Source organism: Trachypithecus francoisi, unplaced genomic scaffold, assembly GCF_009764315.1.
Source record: "Trachypithecus francoisi isolate TF-2019V2 unplaced genomic scaffold, Tfra_2.0 Lachesis_group13, whole genome shotgun sequence".
In the NCBI taxonomy this organism is placed as follows: Eukaryota; Metazoa; Chordata; class Mammalia; order Primates; family Cercopithecidae; genus Trachypithecus; species Trachypithecus francoisi.
The window spans coordinates 63,199,532-63,208,469 of record NW_022681458.1 but is presented as its reverse complement, the minus strand read 5'-3'; the positions used below and the strand labels follow the sequence as shown (position 1 = coordinate 63,208,469).

The window sequence follows — 8,938 nt, the reverse complement described above, 5'->3', positions numbered from 1 at the left end:
TCTTTCTCTTTCTTTTCTTTCCTTCCTTCCTTCCTTCCTTCCTTCCTTCCTTCCTTCCTTCCTTCCCTTCTTCTTTCTTTCCTTCCTTCCTTCCTTCCTTTCTTTTCTTTTCTTTCTTTCTTTCTTTCTTTCTTTTTCTTTCTTTTTCTTTCTTTCTCTCTCTCTCTTTCTCTCTCTCTCTTTCTCTCTCTTCCTTCCTTCCTTCCCTCCCTCCCTCTTTCTTTCTTTCTTTCTTTTCTTTCTTTCTTTTTTTCTTTCTTTCTTTTCCTTCCTTCCTTTCTTTTCTTTCTTTTCTTTTTCTTTCTTTCTCTCTCTCTCTTTCTCTCTCTTTCCTTCCTTCCTTCCCTCCCTCCCTCCCTTCCTTTTTTCTACGGAGTCTCACTCTGTTGCCTAGGCTGGGGTGCAGTGGCACAATTTCCACTCGCTGCAACCTGCTTCTCCTAGGTTCAAGTGATTCTCCTGCCTCAGCCTCCTGAGTAGCTGGGATTACAGGCACCCACCACCATGCCTGGCTAATTTTTGTATTTTTAGTAGAGACGAGATTTCACTATGTTGGTCAGGCTGGTCCCAAACTCCTGACCTCAGGTGATCCACCCACCTCGGTCTCCCAAAGTGCTGGGATTACAGGTGTGAGCCACTGCGCCTGGCCCACATATGCAATATTTTCAATGTGCTCATTTTCAGAAGTCTTTCTAAACAATGTCAAATTTCTTTTTACTGCATTCTTACCACCTCCTAATGTTTAGCAATTATCAATATTGCCCTGACTGAAAAATCAAAGGCAAAAGTAAAAACAAAAACAAAACCCATAAAGGTGACTTTTTAAAATTTTAAGTTCCAGGATACATATGCAGCATGTGCAGGTTTGTTACATAGGTAAACATGTGCCATGGTGGTTTGCTGTACCTATCAACCCATCACCTAAGTATTAAGCCCCACATGCATTAGCTATTCATCCTGATGTTCTCCCTCCCCCAGCCCTCAACAGGCCCCAGGGTGTGTTGTTCTCCTCCCTGTGTCCATCTGTTCTGATTGTTCAACTGCCACTTATAAGTGAGAACATGTGGTGTTTGGTTTTCTGTTCCTTTGTTAGCTTCCAGAAGATAATGGCTTCCAGTTCCATCCATGTCCCTGCAAAGGACATGATCTCATTCCTTTTTATGGCTGCATAGTATTCCATGGTGTATATGTACCACATTTTCTTTATCCAGTCTATCATTGATGGGTATTTGGGTTGATTTCACGTTTTTGCTATTGTGAATAGTGCTGCAGTGAACATATGTGGGCATGTATCTTTATAACAGAATGATTTATATTCTTTTGGGTATATACCCAGTAATGGGATTGCTGGGCCAAAAGTTATTTCTGGTTCTATATCTTTGAGGAATTGTCACACTGTCTTCCACAATGGTTGAACTAATTTACACTTCCCAAAACAGTGTAAAAGCATTCATAAAGGTGACTTTTATCAAGACTCTTGAATAGAGTCATCTTGTGAAATTCCACTTTCCTCACATATAAGGGAGAAAGAAGGGCAGACAAAAGGAGGAACTTGTTCTTAAGCTACTACATTACCATGCTTTACTGGGGATCTGTCTGAGTAAGAGTTTCCAAAGTGAAAAAGCTACATTCTTGGAGACTATTCTAGAAACAAATTTAAACAGAAGTAATGAAGATGACATTTTGAACTATGCATGTAGCCATTGATTGCAAGTGTACTTAGGGGCCTCTTTGTCAAAAAATGATAACCTTCACAATTTTTTTTCTGTCAAATTCCAGAATATAGACTTCAGTCTGTTGAATTTTGCAGGCTTTTATTTGATATGTTTAATTGAATATCATCATTATCATTTTGCTGGAATGTCAGGGCAATGGTATGTCAGGAATTTTAGCTCTCATAACAAATTTATTCAACTAATTAAAACTATTTACTAATCTACCCAGGATAACTAATCCATTTAAGACGAAGAACAAAAATAAGAAAAAGTTTCAATAATTAAGAAACAGTAAAATTCCTTTGTGAAGACCACGCTATTTGCTGGATTTTATTTTCTAAATTGTACGGACAAAACACCAACATGTAATCTTGACCAAGCTTATGCTATCTTGCTTCCTTAAATAGTGGTTCTCAACCAGGGATGATTTTCTGCCAGGGGATATTTGGCAACATTTGGAGACATCGTGGTTGTTACATTTGAGGGTGGAGGTGCTAATGACATCTAGTGGGTAGAGGCCATAAATGCTGCTAAACATCCTACGATGTATAGGACAACCCCCCAAAAACATATAATTATTTAGTCCCAAATGTAAACCTGTTTCAAGGTTGAAAAATCCTGCTTTAGAGAAATACATGATGAATATCACATTTTCCTCATATTTAAATAATTTTGATACATATACAGCTATCTCATGAAACATTCATCTCAAAACCCAAGCAAAATACAGTTTTTTATGTAGAACACTTTCTGGTCAATGTACACACAAATTGAATGGTTTTTGAAAACCATTCTACTGCATTAAAGGACGTAAGTGGAAGATATTTATTGAATATATTTATTAAGCTTCACTCACTAAGTAAAGCACACCACTGATACTTCCTCCTGCTTATCTGATACAGAAAAGGACATTAAGACATCATTTCCTGCAGTTTATGTTCCATAACACGGCAGTTGATTAGAAAGATGTAGTTACTTCTGTTTGAAAATGTAGCTGCTGCTCTGCCCTCTGGCTCACTTTGAAAATTTGTGGTTCTGAAAGCTCAAGGTACTATTTTTACTCTTCGTATTTGGCTCTGACCTGTGTAGCTATGTTCCTGCTTCTTGTTCCCCTTGGTTTGGCCACACTGGTGGAGAGTGGGGCTATGGTGGGTTTTTAAGGTTGGCGGAGGGGTTGTAGTTACTCAGACAAGATTCTGATAAGTTCACATTCAGGGTGGTTTTGACTGAAAACTAGAATTTATAATTTTACAAATCAGATTATCCTTTTAGATATGTATTTTTATGAAACATATTTTCTCTTCTTATGAAAACAGAAACATGGCAAATAATATCTGAATATTGTTGGGCATTTAAAAATATTTTTATCCAGGCTCAAGCTTAATTTGGAAAAAATTGTGAACTATATTCTATTTGCAATTACTTTACATGCAATAAAGTAATTTTTACCTGAAAATGAGATCTAAAGTATTAATAGATTAAATTGAAATGAAAGAATTTTTTTAAAAAATTATTAATTTATATGAGCTGTTCTGAAGAAAGCATTAGAAATGTGTGAAAGCTTATTTCAAAAGGGATCATAACGGAAAAATAATTTGACTTAATTTCAATATAATAAAGGCTAAGATTTTTAAATTGTCTGAAACTGGTACTGAGCTTTTCATTAAAGCAGGTATCATGTGGGTGGACATTTTGATAGCCCTGTTTAGAATGCTACAGTCTTATAAGGGTATCTATCTACGAAGTTCCTCAAGGTTCCACATGTTAAAGATGTCAAAGTGACTTTTTATTTTCTATGTTCTTTTTTTAAAATTATACTTTAAGTTCTAGGTGCATGTGTATAACGTGCAGGCTTGTTACATATGTATACATGTGTCATATTGGTGTGCTGCACCCATTAACTCATTTACATTAGGTATATTATTTTCTGTGTTCTATTATACCATTATACATTTTTATAATACTCATTGGACACAAAATGAATGTTAAACTAGGGTTGCATTTCTCTAAAGAATGACAATATCTATGCTGACTTTCTTTTTTCTAACATAGGGATAAATTTTTTATCAACTACTATGTGCTATATTCCCAGTTATTTCATCACTCAACAAAGCCACAACTGCATGAAAGGGCTTCAAGGCTGGGACTTTAGGGGGTGAATAAGAGCCTGATTGTGTTTGGTACACCAAGTTTTTAGTGAACCATATTTGAAGTCCTACAATCATATATATATATTTATATTTTTTCTTTATTGAATAAATAGAATTTTTTATGACTGCCAAAAAAAGTACACTATTCTGAGCAAACAAGATTATTACCTTATCTGTCTTCTGCTTCCCAGGAAATTTCCTTAAAATTTTGTTCTAAACCTTGACTGGTCTCTTGATCACTTGGCCCCAAACACCAAGTGCTTGGCAATATCATCCACCTGTTCCAATGAGAAAATCAAGAACACATTGTGTGTTTAATACCCCTTAGAGATCAGTGAGAGCTAGACGCACATTTAGAAATGGTCTATTTTGCACCATAATTCACAGGCAAGGAACATGAGGGTCAAAGATTTTAGTTGCCTAAATCCTCAGAGTTCTTCTGTAGCAAAGCTACAGAAGATTAGATTTTAGGTCTTTAGCTCCTCCAAATAGTAACATTTTAAGAGGAGTAATACAGAATACTTCAATTCTTTAAAACAAGTGCTCCCTTCTCTAAGAATACAAGATTGAGAACGGGCTCAAAAGCATGACATTCAGTGTTCCACTATTTTAATAAGCAATATTTAGGACTTCAATTTACTTACATAAAGGTACATGATAACCTCAACAAAAAGCCTACATTTACCCAATTAAAAAGGATTCAGATGGCCCTAGGTTTCTCAGGGCAACATCAATAGAGAGCCGTTTATCTTATCTATGTTATCTCTAAATGGAAATGTTTATATTAGACATATAAAGGCATATCCATCATCAGAAATTTAAAACAAAAATGAAGATTGGTTGTAATTTATTTTCAGTAACATACACAGCCAATGTCATACAATTTAAATATCAGTTATACTCTGATTTCAAATATGTCTGTTGGTGTTATTAAAATAACCATGTAATCTTTGCACTGTATATGGAGTCTGTTTGAGCCAACCTGCAAAGTTTCAGATTGGTGGAAAAAGAAATATTTCTCCATGTGTCCACACATGAAAAGGAATATAGCACAATGAGAAGCCAGTATATTTGACTATAGGAAACTGTCTTAACTTGCTTTGATTACCATCCTTCCATAAAACAAACCACTACTCTGCAATGGAATGTTTAATAGGTGTATGTTAATGGTGGTTAAATATTAACCACCATGATTATTTTTTCTCTTGAATTGGAGAAACTGCATTTATTAAGAGCATTTTGAGTCAATATTTATACAAGAATAAGCATCCCCTATCTGCAAAAGTTTGAATGAGATATTCAGATTAAATTTATTACCTTTACAGGAACTTAATGTCAAATTATACTTGAAGGAATTCCCAGTAAAGCTAAGAAACAGGCAAGCAAATCCTGTTGTTTCCAGGTATTTAGTAGACATAATATACATTTTATTATTAGCATATAAACCATTAGCAATAAAAAAGAAATAAACACACAAAACATTTGTTCCTGCAGTAATCATATATGCTTTAGTAACCTTAAGATATGAGCTAGAATAATTCATCTTTAAAGATCTAGATTCAGTACTTTTATGGAAGCTTGAAATACCATAACTAATGGATTGAAAAAAACCAACAGCTGCTTCTCAGCTAAGATTTACGATGTTATGATGTTGTTATTACATTAAAATTAAAGTAACTTCTAAGTTCTGTTTAGAAATAATTCTTTTTGGTTTGCTATCAATGAAGAATTTAAATGAATTTACATTTGAGGTTGATATATGTGTACACATATCTTAACAATATTTCCCCCCCTCCAACAGCTATCTGGAAATCTTGTTTGAAATATACAGATTTTTCATTATCTATTTTAAAACTGGAGTTGTGCTGAGCTTTTTATCCAGAGCATGCATATAAATCACTCTCTGTATGATACCACTGTTAAAATGAGAGAAGCGTATTTCTTCATCAAATCTAGGCCATAAGTTGCTAATGGCACTGGGGCCATTAGCATGAGGTGTTTTTCTAACCTAATCACATCACATATCACCTGGGCATTTTATGCATTACTGAATTCATACAAGTAAGAACTCATGCACACACACACACGTATAGCAAAGATTCAAAACTCTTGAAATAGTTTTTATTCATTCACAATTATCCTTATAGCATATAACACACTCTGCTATATAATTTTGATTAAGCCAACCAAGAATTTCTTATATTTAAAGAAATGCTACAGGCTTTTCTCATTCTGAGATTCTCTATGAGATGGTATCATTCCTTTCACTGACTTAATTTTTGCCTACAATGGATTAGAGTCAGAGCACAGAGGAATGAGATTCATGTGCCAAGAAAAAGTCAGCTGTGGCCGGGCACAGTGGCTCATGCCAGCATTTTGGGAGGCTGAGGCAGGTAGAGTTTGGGACCAGTCTGGCCAACATGGAGAAACCCCATCTCTATTAAAAGTACAAAAATTAGCCAGCGTGGTGGCATGCACCTGTAATGCCAGCTACTCAGGAAGCTGAGGCAGGAGAATTGCTTGAACCCGGGAGGCAGAGGTTGCAGTGAGCCGAGATCACGCCACTGCACTCCAGCCTGGGTGACAAGAGGGAGACTTTGTCAAAAAAAAAAAAAAAAGTCAGCTGCAACTGAGGACCAGCCCCTGTACCTTAGACTGTGCTCCTGACTTGTCCAGGAACATCCTGTTAAACCTGGGCCATCTTTCATGGTGTTCATAATCCATTTTGGGTTCTCAAAGTAAATCAGTATTTTTTCAATTATACAATGTATTGCCATAGATTTGAACAAAACCTATAATAGGTACTTTGTATATTCATTTATAAGTCCCGGATGGGGTCTTTACAGTGCTCTACTGCTTACACTACTATATTTACAAGGCCTTTGATAAAATACAAGTTAAATACTTGGCTTTTGTGGTGCATCAGTTCGTTTTCTTTTAAGTGACAAAGTACAATGCCATAATAATTTAGAATATTGACATATAAGACCAAAAATTACCCTCAGGAAAATGTTTAAAAGAAATGAAGAAAATAATTATATTTAACATTTAGACAATATAAAACAATTAGTTTCATTGAAAAGTTTCCAGTTAACTATAAGTGCCAAAATAGCCATTTGTATTCTATCATTTAATGAATTAACAAACTAAAATATGACTTTATGAAATACTGCTTTTTAAGGTATAATACAGAGGTTCGCATATTTTAGCTTAGGTTTCTAAGAAGAAATCTTAGAAATAATACTAGCAGCCCGGGCCCATCCTTGCTGATAGGAAAGTACATATCCACGGTAGCTACATTCATTCTTGCAGCACAGCAGATGACCAATTGGTAAATCATCTACTCCAGGATGTGATGTCAGAGGCCAAAAGGACTTCTTTTATTTTGGTCATGTTATTATTGGAGAAAGCCCAGCTCAGCAATCCTGTAATCACAATTTCTATTTTTTCTCTCTTGATCTGTTGATAATGACAATGGCGATTAATGATCAAATTTGATTTATGTTCCACATCAAGCATTCCCTCATTCTGGTGAGCATCATCTTCTTCAAGTAATTTACCTCTCTCAAATCTGCCCCTACCCCCCACCAAAATATCAGAGGAAGGCGCAAGAAAAAGCAAGCGTGACATGTTGCAACTAGATTTCAGGTTTCTATAATGTCTGCAACTAACGTACAGAAAAGGGGCAATTTCTTACAGCCTGCCTTTGCCACGGTCTCTGGAGATGCCTGATCACCACACTGACAGCTCCCTAGCTTTTTCTCGAGTGCAGTTGTTGCAGATCTTCTGCTTTGGTGATTTTGTGTACTCTGATTATTTCCAAGAGTTTTTAATAGATTCTTTGGGATTTTCTAGGTAGAAAGTCATGATATCTATAAATCAAATTAGTTTTATTTATTTTAAAATCTTAATAACTTTTATGCTTTCTTGTCCACTCACTAGTTAGTGTTTCCAGTCAACATTGAATAAGAGTGGTAAGACAGGATGTCCTTAAGTATGATATTAGTTACAGGTTTTTATAGATGTTCTTTATCAAGCTGAGGAAGTTTCCTCTGCTACTATAGTTTTCTGACAGTTTTTAAAAATTATCATGAACACACATTAGATTTTTCTCAAATGTTATTGCTGCATCAGTTGATATAATTATATTATTTTTTTCTTTTGCCTGTGGATGTGGTAGATTCACTGATTGATTTTTGAATTTTGAAAGTGCTATATATACCTAGAACAAATCCCATGTCTTGTGTGGCATTCTTTTTATCCATTGTTAGATTTGACTTATTAGTGTTGTGTTGAGGATTTTTGTAATTATATTCATGAGAGACATCAGTTTTTAGTTTTCATTTCTTGTACTACCTTTACCTGGTTTTACTATTAGAGTAATTCTGACCCAAGAGAATAAGTTTAAAGAGAGTTCTCTCTGCTTCTATTTTCTGGGAGAGATGGTGGAGAATGCCTATTTTTTTCCCTTTAAATGTTTGGTAAATTTATCAGTGAAATCATCTAGGCCTTGTGTTTTCTTTTTTGGAAAGTTGTTAATTATTGGTTCAATATATCTAACAGATAAAGGGCTTTTCAGGTTTTCTATTTCTGCTTGTGTGAGTTTTGGCAGGTTGTCTTTCAAGGAATTGATCTATTTCATTTCAGTTATCAAATTTGTGGGCTTAGAGTTGTTCATAGTATCCCTTGTTATTCTTTAATGTCCATAGATCAGTAGTAGTGACCCTTCTTTCATTTCTAATATTGGTAATTTTTATCTTCCCTCTTTTCTTGGTTATCCTGGCTAAAGGTATATCAATTTTAATGATCTGCTCAGAGAACAACTTTTGTTCTCATTGATTTTCTCTATTATTTTCCTGTTTTCAATGCCATTGATTTACACTCTCATTTTTAAGTTTGCTTTTATTCTGCTTGCTGTAGGCTTAAATCACTTTTCTTTCTCTAGTTTCCTAAAGTGACAGCTTAGGTTGATTTTAGATTTTTTTCTTTCTAATATATGCATTTAATACTAAACATTTTCCTCTACACACTATTTTTCTACATCCCACATGTTCTGATGTTTTATTTGTAATT

At 34.8% G+C, this 8,938-nt stretch overlaps 1 long non-coding RNA gene across 1 annotated transcript in view; it reads left to right on the top strand.

Annotated features, from left to right (window-relative positions):
* The first annotated feature begins 2,658 nt into the window (after positions 1–2,658).
* The window catches only part of LOC117094787, a 58,909-nt gene continuing 52,629 nt past the window's right edge, over positions 2,659–8,938 (top strand). The window contains exon 1 of the long non-coding RNA XR_004441678.1: positions 2,659–2,763. This is a non-coding gene — a long non-coding RNA (uncharacterized LOC117094787). The remainder of the gene's footprint in view (positions 2,764–8,938) is intronic.